A 26,390-nucleotide genomic window follows, 5' to 3' on the forward strand; every position below is an offset into this window, starting at 1 on the left:
GGTTTGGGGAGATGACGGGTAAGAATTGTTTGCATTCCTGAGCTTCTCAGCATCCTCACTAGAACTTGGATGGTCAGAGCCCCAAATGAGAGACTCTCATGTAAGTAGTGGAAGGCACAAAGGGCAGATCAGGCAGGGCTCAGCTGTCTCTTCTTTCTGTGAGCTTTCTTTATCGCATCTAGCCACTAGTTCCCAGAGATGACTCCATGGGGAGTAAGTCATGGGGTAGTTTTTTATCTTCCTGTTCTGTAGGGGGTCTTAAGAGCTTCATGAACCAGAGATGTTATCTTATTTCTCAATTTAAGGGACTCCACAGACTTGATTTTCTTTTTCTCTTCAGCATACTTGCCTGGGATATTATTAGGGCTTCTGTTACCCTTGGGTCTGCAAATATAGTGTGTGTCCCCTGGATACACTATTGTTCTAACCAGAATGGAGCAAAGTAAGACATGGACCTCATTTGATCTGGACTCTGTATGTCGGTCAGTAAACTCAAAATCACAGGGACTCATCAGTTGACTCATATTGAACCATTCCTCAAGTATCTTTCACTTATACCATTCTTTTTTTTTTATTCAAACAGAAAGTCACAAAAATTTACTTCTACCATTTTCGTCCTGTTGTCATGCAGTTTTTTTTAATAAACTTAAGTGTAAAATGATATCTTTTGTCCTTTTAAAATTTAATCTTGTTATACTTAACCTATGGTTCTAAGTTTTTGGAGGCCCTTTTTTTGGAATTATCTCTAATATGTTAATTTTCCCTCCCAATTAATTTGTTATGTGCATTTTTGATAAGCGTGCCTTACCCGAGTCATTGATAAAAAAGGGTGACCAGGCTAGGATTAGAACAGATGGGAATGTCCAGACTTCTAGGAGTTCCAGAGTACTCCTTCGTAGTTGATACTGATCCATTTTGCTCTTCCATTTGGACCCAGCTGTCCTGAGTTACCAGATGGTGCTACTGCCAGTGCCTTCCTGTTTTATCCATAAGATCAAGAGAGATTTTTCTGAAGTGCAGATAAATTGTGTCCTGGAATTCTTTGATATATGTGTGTGCATATGTTTATTTATGTGACACATAATATATATCATATGTAAATATATATTATGTAAATATGTGTGCATATTATTTTTAAACCCCCAGACTATTATTTATAGACCACTTACTATCTATTGCTGAGTGTGTTACATATATTATCTCCTTTATTCTCTACTATAATTCCATGTTAACTGTATTAAATAAATGTAATGAGTTTTTTAGCATGACTTTATTTAATCTCCAGTGATCAGTGCTTCCTTCTTTATGTCCTTGCTACTTTTTGTGTTTCATATACTCTGTTCTGGAGTTTTGCCTATGATATTGCCTATTTAATAAATACTTATTGAGCATTTGCTGTGTGTAAAGAAAACACTGCATTATAGCCTGTTGGAAGTTCAAAGATGAATAAGAAATGGTCCTTTTGCTCAGAAGAGCTTATATGTGATTTAAAGTATGAAGGCATAAACAATGGCTTAGTGGGAGGGGGGGGGAAGGGAAATCAAGGAAACACACTAAAAGAGAGTCCTGAGTGTGAATGGACCGCTGAAACTAGCCCACCTACAAAGTTCTAAATGGAAATCTTTAGGAGACAGGTTCTAACATGTTACAACCTGTTTACAAAAATGGAAGGTATCCATTTGACTGATGGTTTTAAATCCTATCCCACACTTTGTTGGAGTGTCTGCTTGAGTTTGAGGGTGAGGAGAGGCAGACCTGAAAAAATGGTCCACTTTTGCAATCTTTCATTTTAAAAATATTATTAAAATATAGAGTATATGTTTTTTATATGTACAGTTTAAATGTGAGTATTCATGTATCTACCACCCAGCTTAATACAGAAAACATTACCATTAGCTTTGAAATCTCCTATGTACCCTTGCCAATAATTGCATTAATTTTAGAAAATAAATATATGTTAAATTGTAGAAGTCAAACAGTAACCGTGTGGCATATGTAGAACTTAGTAAGAAGGAAAAAATTGCTAATGTGGTTATTGTTTTGGTATAATTTCCTTTTTCGCTTGTATGTGTTTTCTACATTTTAATGTAGTTATAACTTTGTTATGCAAAATTAGCATTGTCTGATACTGTTAAAGTCTTCACAGTCACTTTTTAAATAAATAATACATGTATGTATTGCAAATTCAAAAGGTACAAAAAGATGTACGGTGAAAAGCAAATCTTCCTCCTACGTTCTTTCTCTTTTTTTTCCCTAGAGCCAATCACTGTTACCAGTTTGTGGATTGTAGTCATTTCTTTTAATGGCTGCACAATTGTCCATCTAGTGCAGTGTTTCTCAGACTGCAGGTTATCATTAGTGGGATGGGGAATCAATCTAGTGGGGCTCTACAAGCTTTGTTTCCTTAATGAAATAGATTAGGGTAGAAAATGGCAGAGAGCATCACACATAGTAAAGATAAGTATTGTTTGCAGAAACTTTTTGGTTCAGTTTTGTATACATACACACGTGCACACACGCTCTCTCATACATGCACATTCTGTATTACTATATAAAATTTATTTTTTAGTATGGGTAGTGGTCAAAAAACACTTGACATTTACCAATTTAGTAATGACTCACATGGAGTTTGTTTCTAATTTTCATTATTATAAATAATGCTGGGAACATGCATTTTTTTCCCTCATACTTGAGTATTTTATTCTTAGGACAGCTTCCCAGAAATGAGGCCACTGAGTCACAGGATATGAGCATTTTAATTGATCTAGCCAAGATGCTTTCCAAAAGCTATATCCCATTTACTATTTAATAAATGCCATCTGTACTTGGTTCAGGATAGGTTATCTTTATTTCAATACAGACATTTTTTCTATGGATTATATATGTGGCATATATATATATATATATATATATATATATATATATATATTTATATTTAACAAAATGGGATAATTACTTTTTCTCCAAGTAATATAAACTGAACACTGCCCATTTTACTAAATATTCTTCTACAGCTGTTCTTCTTATTCTGGGGAAGCTTTCCTTGGAGGTAGGGTTTGAAGGGTGGCCACTCTTGCTTCTCAAACTTGAGTCATTCTCACCCATGTTTATGATATGTACCATATATACTTTTATTTATTTATCTTTAAATTAGCTTTTACAAGACTTTTTATTTTTAAATAATTTTAGACTTGCAGAAAGTCTGCAAAGACAGTACAAAGTCCCCTAATCTAACATAACTATGGTATTCTTATCAACTAAGAAATTAACGTTGGTATAATGTGAACTATAGCCTTAATTGTATTTCATTAGTCTTTCCCATTAAGGTCCTTTTTCTGTTCCAGGGTGGAATCCAGGATCCCACATTACATTTAGGTGTTGTGTCTTAGTCTCCTCCAGTCTATGGCAATTCTTCCGTCTGTCCTTACCTTTTATGACCTTGAGACTTTTGAGGAGTACTGGGAAGGTATTTTATACAATGTCCCTCAAGTTGGTTTGTTTGATGTTTTCTCATAATTAGATTAAGGTTATGGATTTTTGGGAAGAACACCACAGAAGTGCAGTGCCCTTCTCATTGCTTCATGTCAGGGGTACATGATGTCAGTGTATCTTATTACTAATAATGTTAACTTTGATCACTTGGTGAAGGTAATGTCTGCCAGTTTTCTCCACTGACAAGTTCCCTGTTTCTGCCTTTGTAATTAATATATATTCTGAGAGAGATACTTTGAGGTTGTGTAAGTATCCCATTTCTCTTTAAATGTTTACCCACTAATTTTAGCAAAACAAAACTAAACGCAAACAAAAAACATATATACCTTCTTTAGCATTGGTCTACTCAATGACTTCAGTGAAAATGGAGTTAATAGCTGGTTATCTTTTTAAAAAAATACACATTAAGATAAATACAAGAGCATTAAAATTTTTTTAAATTTTCTTATACCACTTGTAATCATCTTGTATATATGTACCACACCTTGAAAACCTTGGACCACTCTGAGGTGCTAAGCACCAAATGGTTTAGGTTCTGTGGTGATATTGTTGATCCCTTATTTGTTAGATCCATTAGTTGGTTGGTTTCTTTAGTTCATATGTTAAAAATTTATTAATTGTACTCAGTACAGAACCCTAAACTAGGCTTCAGAGTTAAGACATAGGCTAGTAGGAGAAATGAGCTGGATAAGCCTTGGTGCACTAAAATATGAAAATATGAGCTAAATATCACTAAAATATGAACATGGCAGATGCAGGAGTAGTAGACTGTCCCAGGGAGTACAGGGGGTGGAGGTAGAGAATCCAGTCCAACCTGGGAAAATAAGGGGAGACAGTATGGAGGAGGTGATATGGCTGGACCCACATTTCCCACAGCTTTGCCCAGATCTTATTCTAAGGGATACTCCTTTCTGAGGCTCAAGGTGTTTTCTTGGTTATATCATGGAAAAGCTGTTGGAGTGCACATTCCTCTTATTCCTCCATCTCCTTTTCCTTCACTTTGTACCCTACCTGAAGCTTTAGTCATGACGGGTAAGATCTTGGTTGAGCTTGGAGTTCTGAGCCAAGTAAACATGAGAAGCCCATTCTGGAAGGGTAAATGGGGCTTCTAGAGGGGGTCTGGGATACTGCCTCCTTGGTCCAGTTGTTCCTGGCCCCAAGACTGTGTTTATGTGGCCCAGTGTTAAAATGCTCGGACTTAACAAGGGGCAGTGGTCAGGGGCCTGTGGATTTGAGAGAGTCCAGAAATTAGCCCATATATACACTCTGTGACAGATACTCTGAGGGACTGGATCAAGGCACTGAGTACCTTGTGTCCTGGGGATCTGAACTTTGAGCCTCATATTGAGGGTTGTGAGCCGAGTGGAGGTGGACTGGGGCCGGAAGGCTGGCGCACAGAAGGAGAGTGTGCTCAACCCAGCATGAAGATGTCCAGTAGCCGCTTCACCACAGGGCAGTGGGATCTAGGATAATTATAGGCTGAGCCCACACTTTCTGAGTTCAGAGCCTCAGGGTCGGAGGGGAGTAGGTGGGAAAAGGGTCGGAGGCAGGCGGGATTAGGTCAGGAATAAGGACCTGGAAGAATTTCCTACCATAAAATGCCAGGACTTGAGCAAAGAATCGGTATTTCTCTGTTTTCCCAGGAAGGCTGTGAAGCAAAGTATGTGTAGCAGTGGCCAGCGCACTGGAGGTCCTGCCAGCTGTGGCTCCCAGGCAGAGGAGGGCTGGAATTGCCATCTGGAGGAACGCGTTTGTTTTGTTGATGCAAAGGCCCTGGTAGAGCCCATGAAGAGACTGCTTGATTGGCAGTAAGCAGATTGTCTTCCAAGAGAACTTCGTTAGATATTGCCAGTGCTTCTGCTTTGTAAAGGCTGCTTTGTCTCAGACTGATGGCTAGGAGTGAGTCCCTGGCAGAGCTGCAGTCTTCTTCCAGGCACTTCCCAGGCCATTTCCTAATTTCCCCACCCTGTGTTTGGTGCCTTTCTTCTCTTAGGCCAGCTGCTTTTGGGCAGGGAGTCTGAATCTCCCATCTTTTCCTCTAGGAAAGGTTGCCTTATGTGGTGATGGTCTTCTTCTATCTGATCCCGAGCAGATGACTCCAGAGCCCCATGGGGTTCTGCTGAAAGGATTAGATGGAGGCTCTGTAGCTCCTGAAACAAGATGCCTTTCTGCTGCTTTGGATTCATTCAGAAAGCAAGGGGACTAGGTGACTAGGATAGAACCACGGATCTGGGTGACTGCCAAAGAACAATGCAGTAGAACATTGAAGCTAGAAGGGACCACTGGAGAACAGCTAGTTCCAACAGCCCAATACCCCTCTCATTATATGCAGGAAAAAGCGGAGGCCCTGTGGGGGACAGGGACTTGCTCAGGATCTCACCGCCCTGTAACCAGGACCTGGACTCCAGTCTGATGACTCTTTTCTCTACTCCTGAATTTTTAGTTTTTCCCTTCTTAACCACATTGCCACTCAGAGGTAGAAAAGGAAAATTGTAAAGTCCTAAAGAGCTCTTGTGTAAACCTGCCTACTCACATGGCAACCAGAGCCCAGTGTAGGAAAATGGGCAGGACACATGGGTAGAACTGGGTGTCTTCAGTGGACATGCTGCTGGACCCCAGTCTGGTGGGCACTGGGAGCTAGGCTCTCTAGAGGCATCTGAAGTTATACTGCATCTCTTAGGCATTCTAGGATCCAGCCAGTAATATTGAGATAACAGCTTTCTTTTCTTGAATTCCAATGATCCCAAAGTAAGGAGTGACTTTAAAAGATTTATTCTGCTCCTGTGTTTTCAGATTTGGCATTTCAGTTTTTAAAGAAAAGTTTTTTAAAGAAAAGACTATAATTTCTTCTAGTGATCAAATCTAGAACCTAATGATCATATACACACATATATATTAAAATATATATATATATATAATTTTTTTTCTTCTCTTGAATCTGAGTGGATAGACTATGTAAGGCTATCCACTCAAATTCCCTCATCTAATGGAGGGGGCAGCTGTTTCTGTGGGTTTTTTTTTTAAAGAGTCTTTTTAAGTGTTTCATTTATTGAACACATTAATTGGTTGCCCACTCTGAATGAAATATGAAAGTAGATAGACTTCAAGGGGCTCACAACTGTGGGGGAGAGGGAGTGCAAGTAGCAGTGATAAAATGATATAAATACCATGATAAAGGCATCCTAAACTGCTGTGGGCTTGCAGAGTAGACAAACAGATCCTGCCAGGAGATCAAGAAATATTTCACAGAGGAGGTGATGACTGAGTTGGGCCTTGAAGGCCATTTGGTTTTGCTAGTTAGGGAAGGGGAGCCACTCAGAAAAAGGTAACAGTGTGGGCAGCTGGGGAGGGAGAGGAGAAATGCAGTTTTCAGAGCACCAGCTGGTGTGTGATGGTTGTGCCTGTAATGGAGTGGTGGTCGTGGGGGAGTGTGGCAGGAGAGGAAGCCGGAAGGGATTTCAGATTTTGGTGGCCATGTCTGTCACGGGAGGGGTTTGGGCTTAGGCACACTGCTGTTGCTATTATTTAGGCCTTCATTATTTTTCCCCCAGACAGTAGTTTTCAGTTTCTTTTCAGTAATGGAAAAACATTTTTTCAAACAATATTTACACCCATCTCCAAATTATAAAACATAAGATGACTTTTTAAAGTAAAAGTGTATTTTCTGTAAGCACAGTGACCTGCGCAGTGGAGGTGAGAGAAAACATTTTTGTCCTTGAATGGAGCTGACCCGGGAGAGCCTTCCCATCTGTGGGCGTTGAGCCATTCCTGCATCCCACTTGGTTTGGCAGTGATACTTGTGCTGGAGTGCCTGTGAGTGGGCACTCTGGGACTGGGAAAGGCTGTAAAACCCTGGAGCGCGTCCCCGGAAGAGTGACCTTACGAGGAAAGTTCTGGGAAACAAACCACAGGGAGACTTTACAGGAATTTTTGGTTGAGCCCACAGGCAAGGCACATGAGGAAAAGACATGTAATTATAGTTTGTAAGTCTATGAAAAGATACAATGAGTGACGTGAAATGGCTGTTCTAAGTTTCTTCCTCCTGTTGGACAGGAAGAAAGGGGGTTTTATGCATTCATTCAGCAGATTTTTATTGTGTGCCAGCTATGAGCTGGGCCCTATCCTAAATGCAGAGAATATGGTGGTTAGCAAAACTTTCAAGGTTCCTGCTCCTAAGGAACTCAGGGGGGAAGCAAGTAATCGCACAAATGAGCAATTGCAGGTTATGGTAAGTGCCATGGAGGGTGAGTCCTCATTTACACTGGAGGATCGTGAAAGACTTCTCTGCAGAGGTGAGAGGCAAGTTGAGGCTAAGCGAGTAAGATTCAGCTGGGTGAAGACTAGGGTGTGGGGGAGTGTCCCAGGCAAGGGGAGCAGCCTGGAGAAGATCTGACACTTTGGGAAACTAAAAGGTGGCCTGTGTAGCTGGCACCCAGAGTGGGAGGGTAGGAAATGTGCTGAGAGGAGAGGAGGCTGGAGAAAGATCATGCTGGGCCTTATAGGTCCTGGTAAGAATTCAGATTTTATCCTAAATGCAGTGGGAAGCCATTGAAGTGTGCTAAGCAGGAAATGACATGATTTGGTGTAAAAGGGTGATTCAGACAGCTCTGTGGAGAACGGAGGTGTGAGGGCAAGAGTGAAAGCTGGGGTGATTAGGAGGTTGGTGCAGTGGTTAAGGGGAAAGACTGGGGTGGCAATGGAGGTGCAGAAAAACGGACAGATAAAAGATAAATCTTGGAAGTAGAATTATTTGGAGTCGGTAAGTGGATTGGCTGCGGGGAGTGTGAGGTAGGGATGTGCAAGGATATCTCCTGGGTTTCTGGCTGAAGTCTGCATGTGGGCCTCCCAGCAGATACTAGACCACATACGGCTGTAAAAGCCCTATCCTTCCGGAAAGGTCAGGTAGGATTGATCTGAATCCAGCATTGCAGAGGCAGCAGAAGGATTCAGCTGTCCTTTCTCTCTGCCCAGTTCAAGGAGCTTATACACAATAGCAGCACCCAAGCAGCGATTTCAGTTCTCCCACTAATGCGGCCCTTACTATGTCCCTACCTGGTCCCCCCAGGGGAGGGCCCTAAGGAACCGCTGTAACCCCGGTGTGCCACTAGGGGGAGCATGGCCTGCATTCTGTGTCTGGTCTGGAGGGCTTTTTGAAGTTTGCATTACTTTAGAGACTGACTTGTATCAGCTTTAGTACTCAACCTTGTCCCTTCATGCTGCTTAGAAGAATGCCTGACATATGGTAGGTGCTCAATAAACATTAGTTGGTATTAATATTATAACTGTGACTATTGTCTTATTGTAAAAATGAATGGGCATCACCTCTGCTTTCTCATCATGGAGACTGGGCAAGTGGAATGTGCATTTTGGGCATCAGGAGCAGAGCAGAGGGCTGCCTGTTGGGAATGGGATGGGGGAGAAGTTTAGTGATTTGATGGTATTGCCCTTGCCGTTTCATCTTGTCTTCCTTTGCATATGGGGGTGGGGGACACTAGGGCCTATGAGGAATTCCTGAGTTGGTACTTGGGTCAGGGTATTGGGTTGGGTATTTCTAGTAGGTGGTTGAGTATACCCTCTTTGAAGCTCTGATTGCTTCACTGAAGCAAAAGTGCCCCCCACTTAGGGTTTGTGCCATTCTGTTATTTCCTGTTGTATTTTGTGACACACCTCCTACCTTATCTCCTGACATATATTTACCTTTTAAACTTGACTGAATTAAAATCTTGTTTTAAGAAATTTGTGGTATATTGGACATTAGTGAAAAACACAGAAATTCTGCAAGGGATCTCAGCCTTAAAGATTCCATCAGAATCTCTCTAGCACGGTTTTAGGAAGCAACGTTGAAAAATGTCTTCCTTGAGCCTCAGGGGCCTCTTCTTGGGGGCAAACCAACTGCCCCAGGTTTTGTTTGTTTGTGGTGAAGAGCAGCTGAGATGAAGTTCTTAGCTCAGTGCCTGGTTGAAGGAGAATGCTTTCACACACATCTTTTCATGCTCATCCCAGCCCTGTCACTTGCCCAGGGGACAGGTTTTATATGGAGACTGGGAGGCTAGGTGATCTGCCCGGAGGCACATGGCTGCTGTGGAGCCGGGGCTACCTGATCTTCTGACCCCTGCTCTGTCTGGTGCTCTTGGAACTACTCTGCTTAATATACGGAAGAGGGTTGAAAGGCTTGGCTACTATTTCTAGATCTGTTATCTTCTGGTTCTGTGACCTGGGCCAAGTTATTTGGCCTCTCTTTTAGATTTTTTAAAAAATCTGTTAAATTAATATGATAGTACCATCCTAACTGTGGGTCTCTTGGGTTGAACAGATGAGCCAAGATTTGTAAGAGTACTTTGGAGAAGTGTAAGGTAATTTATAGCTATAGGGCAGGACTTTTTTTCTCTCATTTGTGCACCTGTATGTTTCACATCTCATAGAGGCTATCGTAGAGCCTTCAGGCTAAAAGATGATAGTAGGGCCTATTTGATCACGACTCAGAAGGAGTCTCTATCTTCCCCAGGGAACCCAGCCTTGTATCTCATAACTGGCTGTCAAAAAAACTGTTAGTTTGTAAGATCAGATGGCAGTGTACCTTAGAGGAAAGTACCAGACTAGGGGGCAGTGGACTGGTCTCTACTGTTAGTTCTTCGACTGCCAAACTGGCTTTGTAACTGTGGACTAGATATTTGATCCCTCTGAGCCTTAGTTTTCCCATCTATAAAATGGTGATAATGATATCTATCCAGTATACTTCAAAAGGTTTTGGGGATCGAACAAAATAGTGCATGTAAAAGAATATTACAAAGCAGAGGACTTCCCTGGTGGTCCAGTGGATAAGACTCCGTGCTCCCAATTTAGGGGGCCCGGGTTTGATCCCTGGTCAGGGAACTAGATCCCACATGCCACAACTAAGACCCGGCACAGCCAAATAAATAAATATTTTAAAAAATATATTACAAAGCAGAAATATGCATCGGGGGATTACGCTTAGAGGGCCTGCTGTGTCCCAGGCACTGTGCTAGCTCTTTAACAGCACTGATATTATTTCTGGCCATGACGACAGCTCACAGAAAGCCTGGGCTTTAGGCTGTATTTGTATCACATTTGTTGCTTGGGCTGTGACTCTGACTTGCCCAGGACACTTACTGGACCTGACCTGGTGTCTTTCCTCTCCATTGCAGGAAGATGAGAGACTGCTTTGGCACCAGCACTAGTACCATGAGTCCCTGCACTGGTTAAAGCCATCACCACGGCCTGGGCAGGCAGCAAGGTAAGAAGAGAGGCCAGTCCAGGCGAGCTCCAGGGAGGTGAATGCATTTCCGCCTCAGCTGCTGCCGGGGAAAATCCCAAGCGCACAAACAAGTCGAGGCAGTGCATCTGGGTCCTCCTACCCTCCCCTCACTCCAGGACCCAGAGGAAGGGCTTGCTTCCCCTCCAAGTGTTCCAGCTAGCTCCCTCCCCCCGACCAGGACTCTTCCAAGTTATAAAAAAAATGAGACACTGGTGGGGAGCAGAACAAGTCCACTCACTGTCTTCTCCCTTCTCCCCTCTGAGCTGTTGAAGCGAGTTCCCAGGAGCAGCCCAGAGCCCTTGTCTGACTGGGAGGGAGGTAGGAGGAGTGGAATGCGTGCAGAGACCGAGCTGATCAAAAGACAGTGCTGTTTCGTGAAAGCCTCCCAGAACTGAGGGAGAGAGAGGGAGACAGCGAGGGAGGGGTCGGGGGAGAGAAAGGGAGGGAGAGAGAGAAAGGGAGGGAGGGAGGGAGAGATCGGGAGCGAGCGCTGGCGAGAACAGGGTCTCCATGACGACTGGCCTGGCCGGCCAGCAGTGCTCCGCTCATTTGGCTGGAAGGAGCGCCACGAAAGGTCAGAGGAAGGAGCCGTGGGAAGCTCGCAGCAGGTATCCGAGCCGGAGCGAGTGGATTTGGGGGCCCTGGGCTCCCTAACAGACTGTGGTGTGAGCCAAACTGCTGAGAATGGAGTGGGCAGGAAAGCACCGGGACTTTCAGGTAAGGTCAGCTCCAGGCTTGGATTGTTTTTCCTCCTTTCCTGGCCAGTCTTGGGCTGTTTTCTGGGAGGCAGGCAAGTGTCTGTACTCTGTGCTCGGGGTTTGGGGCTCAGGAATGATGTCATGCTCCAACAGTTGGATTCTATTAGCTTAAGGAGGAGGGAAACAGCCAATTTTCTTGACTTTGCAGATCTAGCTGATCTCACTCTTACTGAACCTGAGGTGTTTAGACTTCACTATAGGAATCGTCATCTTTTATTTAGCACAAAGTCTCAGGATATTTTACAGGAAGGGTCTTTTATGTAGAAAAATGAGTTATCATCACTCCAGCATTGTGTTTGTAGTTCTTACGTGGAAACTCCAGTGTCTTTTGAGTGGCTTGGTTTGTTCTAGTGAACACTGTCTGTTTTGTCTCTTGGTGCTGCTATGTCTGACCTAATGAAAAAAAAAAAAAAAGCTAATTAACTCAGCTGGGAGCCTGTGGTGAGCTCCAAGTCTCTCCGGAGTAGTTATTAGGACAGAGGGACTGTCCTAGGGATATCTGAACTGGGGTTGGTCTCTCTCTCTGGCCCCCAGGTAGCTTGGTAAGAAGCAAGCTGTCCTCCTTCATTAATAAAGTCCATCACAGGCTTTCCTTAGAAAATACATGGGGTGGAGGCAGGTGGTGTCTGGGGGCTGGGGGACCTGCAAAGAGGTTTTTCTTATCCAGATATCTCAGAGTGAGCTGCTGCTAAGAGCTAGGTTACCTGAGGAGACATGAAGTGCTGTGGTTGTGCTGAATGGATTCCTTGGTTAATATTTTAACCAACTCTCAGGGCATGCAGTGTCCATGCCGCACACCCCTTCTACACTGTCCTATGTTTCGGTAAAACTTGTTCTGACCTAGAGGACTAGTGTGTGGTGAACTCATTGTGGCCTAGGAGAGGAGACTGTTCCAGAAAGGCACTTTCATAGGTGATGAGGTAGCTAAGGTTGTCAGTGATCTTATCGGGAGGGTTAACGCAGTGGACACTCCCTGCAGTGGAGACCCATCGGGATGTGCTTCCTCTTCAGCCATGTTATATCTTAAACTTACTGCTGGGCCTCAGGAAACTTGGTGGGTGCCTTTGGTTTCTCTGTGGGATGAGGGAACAGCTGCCATCCTGGCTCTTTGGTTTTTCTTCTTGAACTTTCTGAACAGAATGTCTTTTGTACTCTGGCAAACAATGAGGGGGGCCTTCTGATTAACTTCGGGTCAGCTTGCCAATGAAAGCACTGGCCATGTCCCCAAGCGGGCTCCCTGAATGTGGACATGTGTACATCATTGTTGTGGCCTGAGGCTCCATAAGGGTGAACTCCATGGCCCTGGACCTCAGACGGGCCGCTTCTAAAGTGATGCCTCCTTTCACTGCACTCCAGGGCTCCTCTGCTTGGTTGACACCTCGGTTAACTGGGGGGATGTGGCATGGCGCTGTTGGCTGGGACTCAGTTTGGGAGATGTGAAGAGGAGGCCTCTCTGAGTCAGTGGCCCCTTCGGTGGACAACGCAAATCCAGGATCTCAGTTCTCCTCTACTCGTGTGGATGTGTTTGGGCAGCTCCTCCAATTTTATGGTCCCCGCACGTGTCAAGAGGGCTAGCAGATGATCTTTCTTTTGGTGTAGCAGAATGAATAATGGATTTGGGTTTAGGAGATGTGAACCGTGGCCAGGTTCTGCTACTTACCATAAAGGTAGCCATGGGCAAGACCCTCAACCTGTACGACCTTCAGATTTATTGGCTGTGAAATGGGGATAATGATAATAGCTCCTTCATAGGACTGTTGCGGGGAGCAAATGAAATAATTTCCATGAACGTAGTTTTAAACAAGTCAAGTCCTATATGATGTAAGATGTTATGAATTGACACTTGATGGATGGTCCCTCTTTCTTCTGGAAAGTCACTTTGTTCTGGTTTTCCCATTTATAAAGTCCCTTCTTCTCTTTTGCATTTATAAATAAAAATGAGAAAATCCTTTTAAAACTTCTTCAAGATGTGAAAAGAAACAAATAGTGCTTTCTTTGGGTTGGGAAGTTTAGTGATGTTCACTGTAGACTTTGAGCCATAAATGATCCTTCAGAGATGAAGCTTTCCTTGGGTCACCTGACTCACATGTTTTAGTATGGAGGAGAGGGATTCCAAGAGACCCTTTGCTTTTCCCACAGCTGCCTGGCGCTTACGGAGTCATAGATTTTAGAAGCTGGAAGAGAGGCTACTGGTTGCCAGGGCTGGTTCCCTCATCCTGTTAGGTTCTGCTGGGGAAACTGTTGCGAGTGAGCAGGGAGGCCTTTCTCCTCCATTTTGGGTTTGAAAGGCAGGGTTCTAACTGGCAGGAAGTGTTATTGCTCTGAAAGGTCCTTGGGGGCTAGGCAGCTCTTTTAGGAACCTGTGGCTACAGCTTAGAGGGAAATAAGAAAGAAACAAGGAATTGGGAATTCCAAGGGCAGAGATACTCGATATGCCGTGGGACTGTGCAAGGAACAGAATAGCAGGGGAGTGGAGCCTCTGGGCAAGGGCATCCCAGCTCTGTCCTCAGAGACTCCTGGCATACTAGGTGGGAGCCTTTTTTCCAGGTGAATCTTGTCACAGCAGCCTCTCCAGCCTGAGGGGAAGCTGTCCACAGCTTAGCTTGGGGCTGCAGCTGTTCCCCACTCCTTGTCAGTCCAGTTTCCCAGAGCTAAGTCACAAATCGGATCCCTCCATGTTCCTTAAGGATGAAAAAGTAACATTCTTGTTCTTACTCCCTCTCTCCCCCTTCCTTTACTCCTCTTCCTGCACTTTCTCCCCCTGGGCTCCTTCTCTCTGTAAAATTAGAATAATCAGTTACCCAGGGAAGTTGCAATTCTGAAATACTTTGGAGGACAGGCCAAGGCCGTCCTCAGTTCTGCTGGCTCTGCCCCTGTCCCTGGAATGCAGGGCTTGGGTGTACCATTTGGACGGGCACCACAACTCCAGATATCACAGCCACACTGCTGGCCCGGGACTAAGAGAGGCTGCGTCCCGTCCCCACCTCATCTGATTCTAATGACTACTTCCGGGAGGTAGGAACCTGAGACAGGTAGAGGGTCTGAGTCCTGGGCTGTCCAAAGCACCTCCCTGCAGGCTGGCAGGACTGAGAGGCTGAGAGCATGTCATCCTTTTGCTTCTCTTAGCTGTTACCTGTCACTGCCCTGGAGACTCCTGATTTCTCATGTTGGGCCCAAGAGAGTTTGCTGAGGCAGCCAAGCAAAGGGAACGTGTGTGGAGCCTGGGGGAGGCCGGGCAGCAGCCCTGCACGGCTTTGGCTTGTCTTCCTTCTGTCCCTCCGCCTTAGCTTGGGAGAGCAGGCTGTAGGGAGGGGGCCTCGCAGGAACCATGCGAAAGTGGAAAAGGGGCCAGGAGGGCATGAAAGAAAAAAAAAAGACCACCTGGCATGGTCTGCAGAGAGTTCTCTTTCTGTGGGAAAACTTGCACTAGTGAGTGGCTTCTTCTGGGGGTGGGGAGGGAGACTGTGCATCTCTTTTATGCTGGGGAGAAGCTGCTCTGTGCACCTGTCCCAATAGGTGGGTGGGGTGAAATGCGGGTGTATCCATCTGAGGGGAACATGCCACGTGATATATTGTCTGATAGAAAAAATCCAGGGTCTCTGTTTCTAGCCATGGGCCCTAGAAAACTGGCCTGCACGTGTGTATGTGTGTATGTGTGTTTTGAGGGGAGAGGAAGATGCTGAATGAGTCTAGACTACCTTATTGAAGGATTTCTCCAAAGATCCCTTCTCATTTTTTTTGGCTCAGGTATACTGCTGTTGAGGGGCTGTTGAAATGATCACAATACTCTTCTCTGAAAACTGCCTGAATCTTAGATTGCACTGTCTCTATAAAGGGTGAATTATATGCAATCAGGATATGAAGCCTTCTTAACCAAAGCTGACCTGTTCCTAAGAGTTTGTCATGAAACCACCTGTTTCTCAAAGATCCAGACTCTTTTTCTGTGTGACTTGTCACTGAAGGGATTTGTATGTGAGCTGGAGATTGGCTAATAGGAAGCGTCACAGTGGATGAAGGACTATTTGAACCTGGGAAAAAGGAGATAAACATAGGGTTATGGGAGATAAGATCTGAAGCAGTAGGAAGATTACTAGAAGGAACAGGAGAAAGGCCCTGGGAGGGGGATTGAGGAGAGGGTAGTTGTCAGGGACAGGAAGGGTGATAGAGGGTGTACCTGGGCTGACCTAGGAGGCCTTCGTGATACAGCAGAATGCCGGCCCGCCCCCAGGGGCTCAAAGAGACAGTGTTGTGTAGATCCTAACAAGCACTGGGAGGGCAGGAGTGGGTGGGAGCGGCTGGCACTGCAGTCAACACCCCTGTTCATTTGCTCTTTGGGCCCAGAGACATCTCTGGTGCCCATATGTTCTCTTGGTCTGTTTACCCATTTAGTCAGTGAATACAGAAGGTCTGGGCCAAGAGCTGGGGAGGATCTAAAAAAGTATCAAGTGTGGGATTTATCCCATATATATATTGTATTACTTGTTGTAGTATAGTTATTTCCTCCCCAGTGTGAGCCTCCGTCCGTGTGACTGAGAAGAAACACAGACCTACTGAAGTTTTAGGTTTTGGTGGTAGGGTTAATGGCTATCTCATGCGTTAGCCTGGGAAAAAGGAAGAGGGTCCAACTCTTAGACTCTGATTTGAAGCACTGTTTGAGTAATGGGAGAGAGCCCACTAAAGGACTGGAAATAGGAGGAGGGTGTTTGAGGCTTCTCTGACAGTGTCTGACCCTGGTGCCTGTGTGCAGGGGGTGGGGAACGGGAAAAGGGAAATGGGAAAATTGGAAAGAAAACTATAAAGTCAGCTAGTTTCTAGAACTCTTTAGATTTGTTTGAGGAACTGATTTTGGTATGTTCATTCATGTCTTGGAACACAGGCTCCCTTATGGAGTTCTGACAACTGAGTTTTATAGATTGCTTTTAAGTGAGTCAACCTGTAATGTGTTTGTTCAACTCTCAGTGACTATTAGATATTCAGTGAGTGTATGGTGCTGCCTTAGAGCAGCTCTGATGGAATTATTTGCACATAATGAGAGTATCTTACATGCAGTGTAGTGAAGTGATTAAGGGCTGGAACTCAGGGGTCATATAAACACAGGTTTAGAATCTGACATTACTCTTTACTAGCTGTGTGACCTTGGGTAATTTATCTAATCTCTCTGAGTCCCAGTTTTCTGTGAGGCATCTGTAAAATGGATATAATAATAACTCTTAGCTTGTTACAGTTGTGGTGAGGATTGAATGAAATGATACATGTAAAGCTCTCAGCCCAGTGCCTGGCACACAGTAAATGTTCAGTGCTTTCCATTATTATTATCAACTTGGAGCAGCTCTTTGAAGAGAGTAAGGCTGGAATCTCTTAATCAGGTTGGGGTTACTAGGCTAGGAAAGTCAAATCATATTCTTCTTTTAGAAGGAGTGTATACTTTGTACTTTATTCATCTCTCTGTCAAGACCCCAGGAGAGTTTCTGACGTGGTCCTTCTCAACCCAGCTTCATAGGCTCAGCTCTACCCTCTTGTAGGATGCTTACCCTTCATAGTCATGGGAGTCTAGAACTGCTTCTTGCTTGCCCCTTTCCTACAGGCTGGCCCAGGTAGGACCTTGAGGTCCCCCTTAACGCAGCATTGGAGGCCCTTCCCAAGCTGCTCTCAGTGCTCTGGACACTGGCTACCCTAGCACTCCTCACCTCTGCTTCCATGAATTCTATCCTGTATCCTTCAAGACCCAGCTTAGAACATAGGCTTTGTAGCCAGCTCTGGAGGTTCATAGTCTGGCGCTTCCTCTTACTATCTGTGGACCTCTGGAGTTAACCTTTGTAAACCTTAGTGTCTTAGTAATATTACCCATCTTAAAGATCTGTTGCAGGGGTTAAATGAGATAATTTACATAAAGCACTTAGCTTAGTTTCTGGCACACATATGCTCTCAAAAAATGCTAGCTGCTGGGGCTTCCCTGGTGGCGCAGTGGTTGGGAGTCCGCCTGCCGATGCAGGGGACACGGGTTCGTGCCCTGGTCCAGGAAGATCCCACATGCCATGGAGCGGCTGGGCCCGTGAGCCATGGCCGCTGAGCCTGCGTGTCCGGGGCCTGTGCTCTGCAACGGGAGAGACCACAACAGTGAGAGACCCGCGTACCACAAAAAAAAAAAATGCTAGCTGCTTCTGCTGTTAGAGATCTCTCCCTCCTAAGAACTTCTCTGCCCGCACACAGGAGTAGAAAGAGCCCTGGCCAGGTAGTAAGCAGATCTGAGCTTTAGTCCTGGCTCTAGCTACGACTTGCTGGGTGACCTTGGGGAAGTAACTTGGCTTCTCTAGGCTTCAGTTTCCTCTTCCAGGAAGTGGGAGGTTTGGATTGAGTGTTTTCGTTGACATTCTGACTTGACTCTTGATATGCATTATCTTATCTTTCCAACTAGATTTCCCTAAAGTCCAATGAAGCTAAGTAAAATATTTGATACATTTTATTTCCTCAGACTGACCAACATACTTAATTTATGCTTAAAAACATATTTGGGTAACTTTTTTTTTTAACCCCATCAGCTGGATTCTAAGAAGCATTTTGCCTTGGTTCGTATAACTTGGAGACTGGGAACTTGTTCTCAGCTGCATAGGGCTCGGTTGCAACAACTTGCAGAGAGGCTCTAGCCCTTAGTAAGTTAGAAGGTCTCCCAGGTCATTAAGAAAGGAGGTGGTGGTTTCACTTAGTGCCTCTGGAAAAATTTGGTCAACACATGTTTGGAGTACTCATTTGTTCTGCTGTAAAGACTTAGACCAGCTCTGTGAATAAATGAGGCCAACACTGTTTCCTTCTCTCAGTGGAGAAAACTGGCAGTGTTTTTTGACAGACCCTCTCTCCTTTAGAGTCTGGAGTGAGCCAGTTGTGCTCAGAGACAAACCTGTGTGTTAAGGGAAGAGCCATCCAATGAAAGAGTGATGTCTAGAGCCTGGTCGGGCTGTCGGGGTTCACATTCTGGCTCTGCCACGTCCCAGCTCTGTTGCCTTGGGGAAGGTACTTAGCCTCCCATGTCCCAGTCCCTCTTCTATAGAATGGAGGTGGTAATAGTACTATTTCATAGGGTCGTGGTGAGGCCTAAATGTTAAGTGCTGAGAATAGCACCTCGTATCTAGCACTTTATGCAATGTGAGCCACTATAGTTATATTTATTATTCCCTTGTAAGCCAAGCAGACTTTGTTTCTGAGTGGCTAGTCTGTCTGTGCAGTTTGTTCTGCTGAGAAATGTGAGGCGCTATCCCCTTCCTCCATGTCTTGGACAGATATCTAGTATCGGCAGGGCAGTAGTAAGTGTCCCCTGTCAGTACAGAGGTCATAGCTCTTGTACCTTGCTTTTGTAAAGAATTATGTAAACCAGAGGGGGAATCTGGCGGAACAAAGGAGCATCTAGGTTGAAAGGACCCTCTCTGATGAGTAATGCATGTTCTGTGGCAGAGCCCTGGGCAAAAGAGGAAGAAGGGAAGTGGGCTGAGGGAGAGTGTAAATTCAGGGGCAGAGAGAGCTAGGGAACGAAGAGTGGTGACTATCCCCAGGCAAATGGTTGTGGCTAAGACAGTGAGCTGTATAAGAAGCTCCTGGCACTTCATCTTCCAGGAGACACGTTGTCTCCACAGCCCCAGGTGAGACTTGCCCCTGACAGTGAACACTGAGACGAGTCTCGGAGGAGCGGAGGATTGGGACGGGGAGGTTCTAACCTGTTCCTCACAAGAAGGAGTAGTACCGAGTAGCTTGGTGCATCTTATCTACAAGTGTAATTATAAAGAGATTTCCTTGTTCAACTGCAAGAAACAGGAACTTTTGCTGCCGTATTTAGCAGCATGTTTTAAGTCCCTCAAATCTCCTTTGAGTGCTACCAAAGCTCTCAGCTTTGTTGTTATCTCTTGTTGAGCTAGAGTCTGCGAAGGTCGTATCAACAGTGCCAATTTATGGGCCTGCTGAACCCAGGCTGGCCTAGGGCAGAATGGGGAGTTCCTGGGAGTAGGTGCTTCACAGATTTTCCCTTTGAATGAGGCTGTTTATAATTTAAGGTTCCTTTTGCTTTAGAAGACCAAACTCTGTGGATTAGGGTCAAACATTTTATTTCTTCCGCAGTTTTGCTTCTGTAGGCTCCCAGAGGCAGGAGCTCAGTCTCTACAGTAGCTCCCTGTACAATCAGGAGACGCTCAGCCTTGATGGTACTTTCAGCTACCAACACTATGCCTCACACTCCTTACTGGAGGTAAGTTTTCTTGGCACAGAGTTATGTCAGACTCCCCTACCTCATTTAGTTTTTTAGCAATTTTTGACCTATCGTGTGTTCTGAAGGAGTGATTAAAAGAAGTGAAGGGCTTCCCTAGTGGTGCAGTGGTTAGGAATCCGCCTGCCAATGCAGGGGACACGAGTTCAAGCCCTGGGCCGGGAAGATCCCACATGCCGCGGAGCAACTGAGCCCGTGCGCCACAACTACTGAGGCCCTCGCGCCTAGAGCCCATGCTCCACAACGAGAGAAGCCACCGCAATGAGAAGCCCGCGCACCACAATGAAGACCCAATACAGCCAAAAAAAAAAAAAAAAAAAAAAAAAAGAAGTGAAGACCACAGTGTGTAGAAACCACACGTGGGGCCTTGTACTCATTTGTAGGGATCTAAGAATAAGAAGGTCAGACCCATGTGTACCTATACTTTGTCACTTGGCAAATGGATGCAAATAGGGAAAGGAAACTAAAGAACCTGACTGACCCTGGCACCTATAAAGAAGTGTGGTATTTGAATGCAAAAGGAAAGTACCTGGGGTAGCTGAGTTGAACTTGGCAATGTCAGTCTGTGACTGACTGTCAGTCTGCGGTCTGTGACTTTACTAACTCAGAGAACTGAGGCTTTGGAATCTAGAAAGAGAGCACTGAAGTTTATTTTCTTTGCCCCCCTCTAACCCCCAGATTTACTCACCCCTTAGGGTTCCAACATAAGTGGAAATGCCAGATAAATTGCTGTTTTTGAAATGGAGTGGGCAGCACTGTCCTCTGTGGGACCCGGTCTCTCTGGGCTGTGAGTCATCACTGCTGCTCAGGATTGGGTTACCACTCAAGTGTGCTGGGAGAGCCAGCTGTGAGGATACTGGTGGTAAGAAGGGCGGTGGGTTTTCTTAACGCTGAGTAAGTGCCCAAAGGGAAGTGGCAGGGGTCAAATTAAAAAGAAAACAATGAGGAACAACTGGAAAATTTTGTTGTATTTAAATCTCATTAAATGGAAGTAGAAAAGCTTCTTTTTTTTTTTTTTTTTTTTTAAATCTCAAAACCCACATCTGTTTGGTAAACCCAGGTGGGTTTCAAAAGCAATGCTATCCAGACTCCTTTTCATCTGAAAAATACCCAAGGTCACATGTCTCCATAGCTTTGCTGGAAGAATTTGAGCCCTAGGAAGCTGTAGAAACTAAAGGAGAAAACCATGGAGTTACGTGTATTTTACCACAATAAGAAAAGTTAGTGGGGAGAAAAAGAAAGCTGTGGAGATTGCAACACTTATGACATCGTCCTGGCCCCGATAGCAGTTATTGTCAGTGGGGGAGTTGGGATGATTTATCCATTTGTGTTCCCTAAGGGTTTATTTCTCCCCAGCCCTTTCTCTTAATTTACATTCTTTCCTTGAGATCCCACTGAGGGGGCAGGGAGGGTGTCCAACTCTGCCTCTCTTGTTTAGAAACTTTTTATTTATTCATTCATTCAGTACATCTTTATTGAGTAGCCATCCTGTTCTAGGCACAGTTCTCTATGCTGGGGATGTAGAGGTAACTAACACAGCAAAGTCCTTGTGTCATGGGGGGGCAGTAAGTAAAAAATCACACAAATCAATAAATGAGATAAAGATAGTGATATGAGCCATGAAGGAAATAATGGTGATATAAAAGAGAGAGAAACAGGAACTTAAAAAAAATTATTTATTTATTTATTTATTTTGTGTGTGTATTTTTGGCTGTGTTGGGTGTTTGTTGCTGCACCCAGGCTTTCTCTAGTTGCGGCGAGTGGGGGCTGCTCTTCATTGTGGTGTGCTGGCTTCTCCTTGCAGTGGCTTCTCTTGTTGCGGAGCACGTGCTCCAGTAGCTGTGGCATGCGGGTTCAGTAGTTGTGACTCGTAGGCTCTAGAGCGCAGGCTCAATAGTTGTGGTGCACGGGCTTAGTTGCTCTGCGGCATGTGGGATCTTCCTAGACAGGGTTCGAACCTGTGTCCCCTGTGTTGGTAGGTGGATTCTTAACCACTGTGGCACCAGGGAAGCCCGAGAAACAGGAACTTGATAGCTATTTTCAAAAGAGAAGTTAGAGGAGACCTCTCTGAGAAGATGACATTTGAGCTGCAAGTTCAAGGATGAGAAGAAGCTGTGAATGTGAAGATTTGGGGAAAGTACATTCCTGGAAGAGGGAACAGCAAGGCAAAGCCCCTGAGGTAGGAAAGAGCTTGGCATGTTGAGAGAACAGAAAGTCGTCATTGTTAGAATATAGGGGGCAGGTGGATGTAGGGGGGTATAAGATGGTAGAGGCTAGTTCAGGTAGAGCCTTTTGGCCATGGTAAGGAGTTTGGAAAACCAGTATGAGGGGTCTGTATTCTAGGTGTGGCACAACTAGGGATAAACTGTCAAAATATGGGGAAATAGAAGGGAGCTGGAGTGGGGATAGACACATAAATGATTAGCTAAAGGAAGTTGAATAAATATAATTCAATTCTGTATAATTCTTGGGATCAATATGTGTTTTAAAAATTTCTGTAGATTTTAGATTTGTGGTATATCATTAGTAGAATGAATGCTTACTCTATTCTAGACATTGTGTTTTACTAGGCGTTTTCACTTGCATCATTTTAGCAAATTCTCACAACAATCCATGAACGAATTTGTTGATATTCTGCTGTCTACAGCTGAGGAACTCAGACTGGCTAACTTGGTTAAAATCCAAATCTAAGTCTGTATGATTCCAAAGCATGTGCTCTTTCTATATCCCCACTCTGATTGATGCCACCTCCTCTTAGTTATACAAAATAGTTAATGAGCATTTTTTTCCTGAATTGTTAAGTGTTGTTTACTGTCATGTTCTCCTTTCTGTCCATTGGAAGCTAGGATAGATTTTGGATGTTTGTGGGGTTGAGTGAGGTTTTTTTTTTTTTTTTTTTTCCATCTTTTTCTGAAAGGAGTACCAGGTTAAATATTGAGACTACCAGTGCATATCAAAACCTGGAGAGGGTGGGGTGTGTGACAAGACTTGGAAACAGCCTGAATCACCTCTCTTTACCTGGGTAGGAAGAGTGATCTTTCTGATCAGTACTCCACAAGTAGCTCATTAGATGTCCTATTATGATCCCCCCTATTTTGTAGTAAGAAGATGGAATTTGGTTTTGGAAAATTTAAGTAATTTGTCAGTAAACTAGCATTTGTAAGTAAACTCTGATTTTCTAGTTCACAGGTCTCTTTTTTTTTTTTTTTTTTTTTGCGGTACGCGGGCCTCTCACTGCCGTGGCCTCTCCCGTCGCGGAGCACAGGCCCCAGACGCACAGGCCCAGCAGCCACGGCTCGCGGGCCCAGCCGCTCCGTGGCACGCGGGATCCTCCTGGACCGGGGCATGAACCCGCGTCCCCTGCATCGGCAGGCGGACCCTCAACCACTGCGCCGCCAGGGAAGCCCCACAGGTCTCTTTTAGAGTCTTCAAGTTTGCTGGCAATGTTTGAGGAAAGAAATTTGTTAGGCCATAACTTTCACTTGCTGGGAATTGAACATTGACTAGTTTCTGTTGGTAGACACTTCTATTTCAAGGGACTGATCCTGTTTTGGATTCTATAAATCAAGAGTGAGGATTCTGAAATGAAAATGTATAGGGTGTTTATAAACTTTCAGTCCTTGGTGTTCATGAGATCTGTGTTCAGCCTGGTTCACCGGCTAGATGGAATAGTTTGTGAAGGGCAGAGCAGGGTGAGATTGAATTTCAGATTTAACATGGATTCCTGACACACAGAGGAATTTCTTTTTTAAGTAATGGGATTCTGCTTTCCTGTTTCCCCTATCCCTGTCTGTTTTAGTAACTACTTTGCTTCTGAAGGAAAAGCTCTGTGGTTAGGAAAGACTCCTTGAGAGAATGCTTTTATCTCCAGCACCTCTTCACTGAGCCCGCACCTACCATGAGCAGCGACACACAGATGAGCTAGCGGGAGGCCGAAAAGATTGGTGGAGGTCAGAACTTGAAGTGTTTGAACCCTCCAGGAATTGGGGAATCGTTGTTCTTCTGAAAGCAGGAAAGGAACACAACTGGGTTTAGTTGGTAGAAAAGAAACCTATGAGACCATGTGGAAGATAGAATTGGAGTGGGAAGAAACTTGTCTGTCTTATTGGGTGTAACTAGAGAGGTAATATTCCAGTTCCCCAAAATTCATTTAAAGCAGACTGTAAGGGAAGGCTGGATGGTGGGGAGGGAGGGTCTGTGCTCCAGATGACAGAGCTCTCTAGGGCCTTAGAGCAGTGGTGTTCAGACGTGAGCTGCCCCCAGCTCACCTGGAAATCTTGTTTCTAGTTCAGTAGGTCTGAAGTGGGGCCTGAGGATTTGCATTTTCAACGGGTTTCTAAGTTGCTGCTGCTGCTGCTGGAGGTTAGGAACCACTGCTTAACAGGCTCAGCAGCTGAGATTCAAGTGAGGGTGAGAGGGCCAGATGTTAACTGGTGTGCCTTCTTCATTCACTTAGAATTTCATGTCTACACTTTAGAATCTCTTGGGTCACTAACCCCATAACATCAACAAAGCCTGGTCAAGGTTCGTGCCCTCTGTCCCTAGGACTCTTCTCACAATATTCCTGTCACCTCTGCATGAGGTTTTCCGCTGTGTGCTTGTCTCCAAACAGCTGTTGACTGATTTTTGGAAAATGCCTGTCCTGGGCACGTGATTCTTTTCGGATAGGTGACCTTAATGGCAGGATAAGCTCTCCCCTGCCCTTCAGCACAGCTACCTGGTTGGCAGGACTGTTTCGGGGACTGCAGGCAGGCTCAGCGTTGAGTGTGTTCTGTTGATTAGCCAGGTTTACACAGGACATGCCTGGGAGATTATCTCTTTAGCCCGGGAGTTGAATTTCAAGGGCAAAGTCCACAGTTGCCAGCTGATAGGCTGAGAACACCTGGACAGGGGGTTTCACTTGGCTTTCACTTAGCCAGGCCTCAGTGCCTCTTCCCACAGAGGTCAGGTTTTTTGCTTGTCTGCTGCCCAAGCAGGTAACTTCGGGATGCTTCTCCCAGAGCAGCATGGCTCCAGGCACTGCCCCTGGCTATCTCCTCAAGGACCTGTGACTTCAGGTGAGACATTAGACTTATTAGACACAAGCTGCCTTCTCGTCCGTGGAGTTCTCATTTCTTGATTCCCTGTGCTTGCTTCTCCCCTTGAGGGAGGATCTTCATCTCTCCTTCGTGGTCAGTGACGCTTAGATTTGTCCCAGGGCTCTTCTTTTCTTAGTTACCGTCGTTAGTCCAGAATTCTGCTTCAGTGTGGGAAGGGATATTAAAGGTTACCTGATTTACCTCTGCCCAACCTTTTTCATATCCCTGCACCCACAGAAAATGATGATTTTTGTAAGGTGCACTGGGATAAAAGGAGGAGGCTGCTGGTAACCCTGAGCTCTGGTACTACCCCAGGGGTTGATGGAGTCTGCACAGCTGTAACCCATCCTTGGCATACTGATTGGGAACTCTGATCCGGTCCTAGGTGCATTAGAGCATAGCGGTGAGAAAACTGAGTGCCCAGGGTGGCAGAGCTAAGACTGGACTCAGATCTTTTCACTGCTGCTGATTCAGGGCATTGCTGTATACACAACACAAGAACTGTGAGGTGTTACAGTTTCAGACTAGCAAGCACGCATGAAACTGTCTCAGGCTAATTTTTGTTTAAGATTGTTTTCCTTTTTTTTTGTAACAAAAGCAATACATTTGTCCTAAAAACTTTTACAAAATTGAAAAATAAATAAGTCTGAATAGGAACCTATCCTGTAAACCCATGCCCCAGAAATATAATCATTGTTAACAGTTGTGTAACAATGGATTTTTTTCTTACAATACATTTGTATATACATCGACTTTAGTTTTACAAAAAATGATTATACTCTAATAAAAGAAAAGAAAAGGAAAAAAAAGCATTGGCGACAGTGTGGAGGAATTTAGAACCCTTATACATTGCTGGTGGGAATGTAAGTGGTGCAGTTGTTGAGGGACTGAATTCTTTTGGTTCCTCAAAAAGCTAAAACTTGCCATATGACCCAGCAATTCCACTCGCAGGTGTAAACCCAACAGAAGTGAAAACAGGAACTCAGGTACTTTATGCCAGTGTTCATAGCAGCATTATTCACTGTCCCACAGGTGGAAACAACCCAAGTGTTCATCCATGAATGAATGAACGAAAATGTGGTGTATACGTACAGTGGAATATTAGCCGTAAAAGGGATGAAATTCTGATACATGCTACAACAGGGATGAACCTTTAAAACATTGTGCTAAGTGAAATAAATCAGAAATAATAGGACAAATATTGTATGATTCTGCTTACATGAAATGTCTATAATAGGCAAATTGATAAAGACAGAAAATAGACTAGAGGTTATCAGGAGCCTGGGGAGAGGGGAGAATTGGGAGCTTTTGCTTAGTGGTTACAGTGTTTCTGTTTGGGAGAGTGAAAGAGGTTTGGAAATAGTGGTGATGGTCACACAACATTGTGAATGTAATTAATGCCACTGAATTTTAAACTTAAAAATGCTTAAAATGTCAACTTTTATATATATTTTAACACAGTAAAAAAAATGGTTGAAATTTCTTCTCTTGATAATTTACCTAGGCTGTTTTTCCATGTCAGTACATTAGTTTTAACA

At 44.6% G+C, this 26,390-nt stretch overlaps 1 protein-coding gene across 6 annotated transcripts in view; it reads left to right on the forward strand.

Annotated features, from left to right (window-relative positions):
* Positions 1-26,390, forward strand: part of DENND2B (DENN domain containing 2B) — a 173,904-nt gene that overhangs the window by 54,651 nt on the left and 92,863 nt on the right. For 4 of the 6 annotated variants that reach the window (XM_049713964.1, XM_049713966.1, XM_049713968.1 and 1 more), the window contains one exon: positions 10,659-10,747. The gene's annotated coding sequence lies outside the window, so the exon portion shown is untranslated. Of the gene's footprint in view, positions 1-5,164; positions 5,301-10,658; positions 10,748-10,883; positions 11,486-26,390 lie in introns of those variants that run through there. The other 2 variants (XM_049713965.1, XM_004279215.3) reach the window with 2 other exon arrangements.

This window comes from Orcinus orca, chromosome 8 (genome assembly GCF_937001465.1).
Source record: "Orcinus orca chromosome 8, mOrcOrc1.1, whole genome shotgun sequence".
Lineage (NCBI taxonomy): Eukaryota > Metazoa > Chordata > Mammalia > Artiodactyla > Delphinidae > Orcinus > Orcinus orca.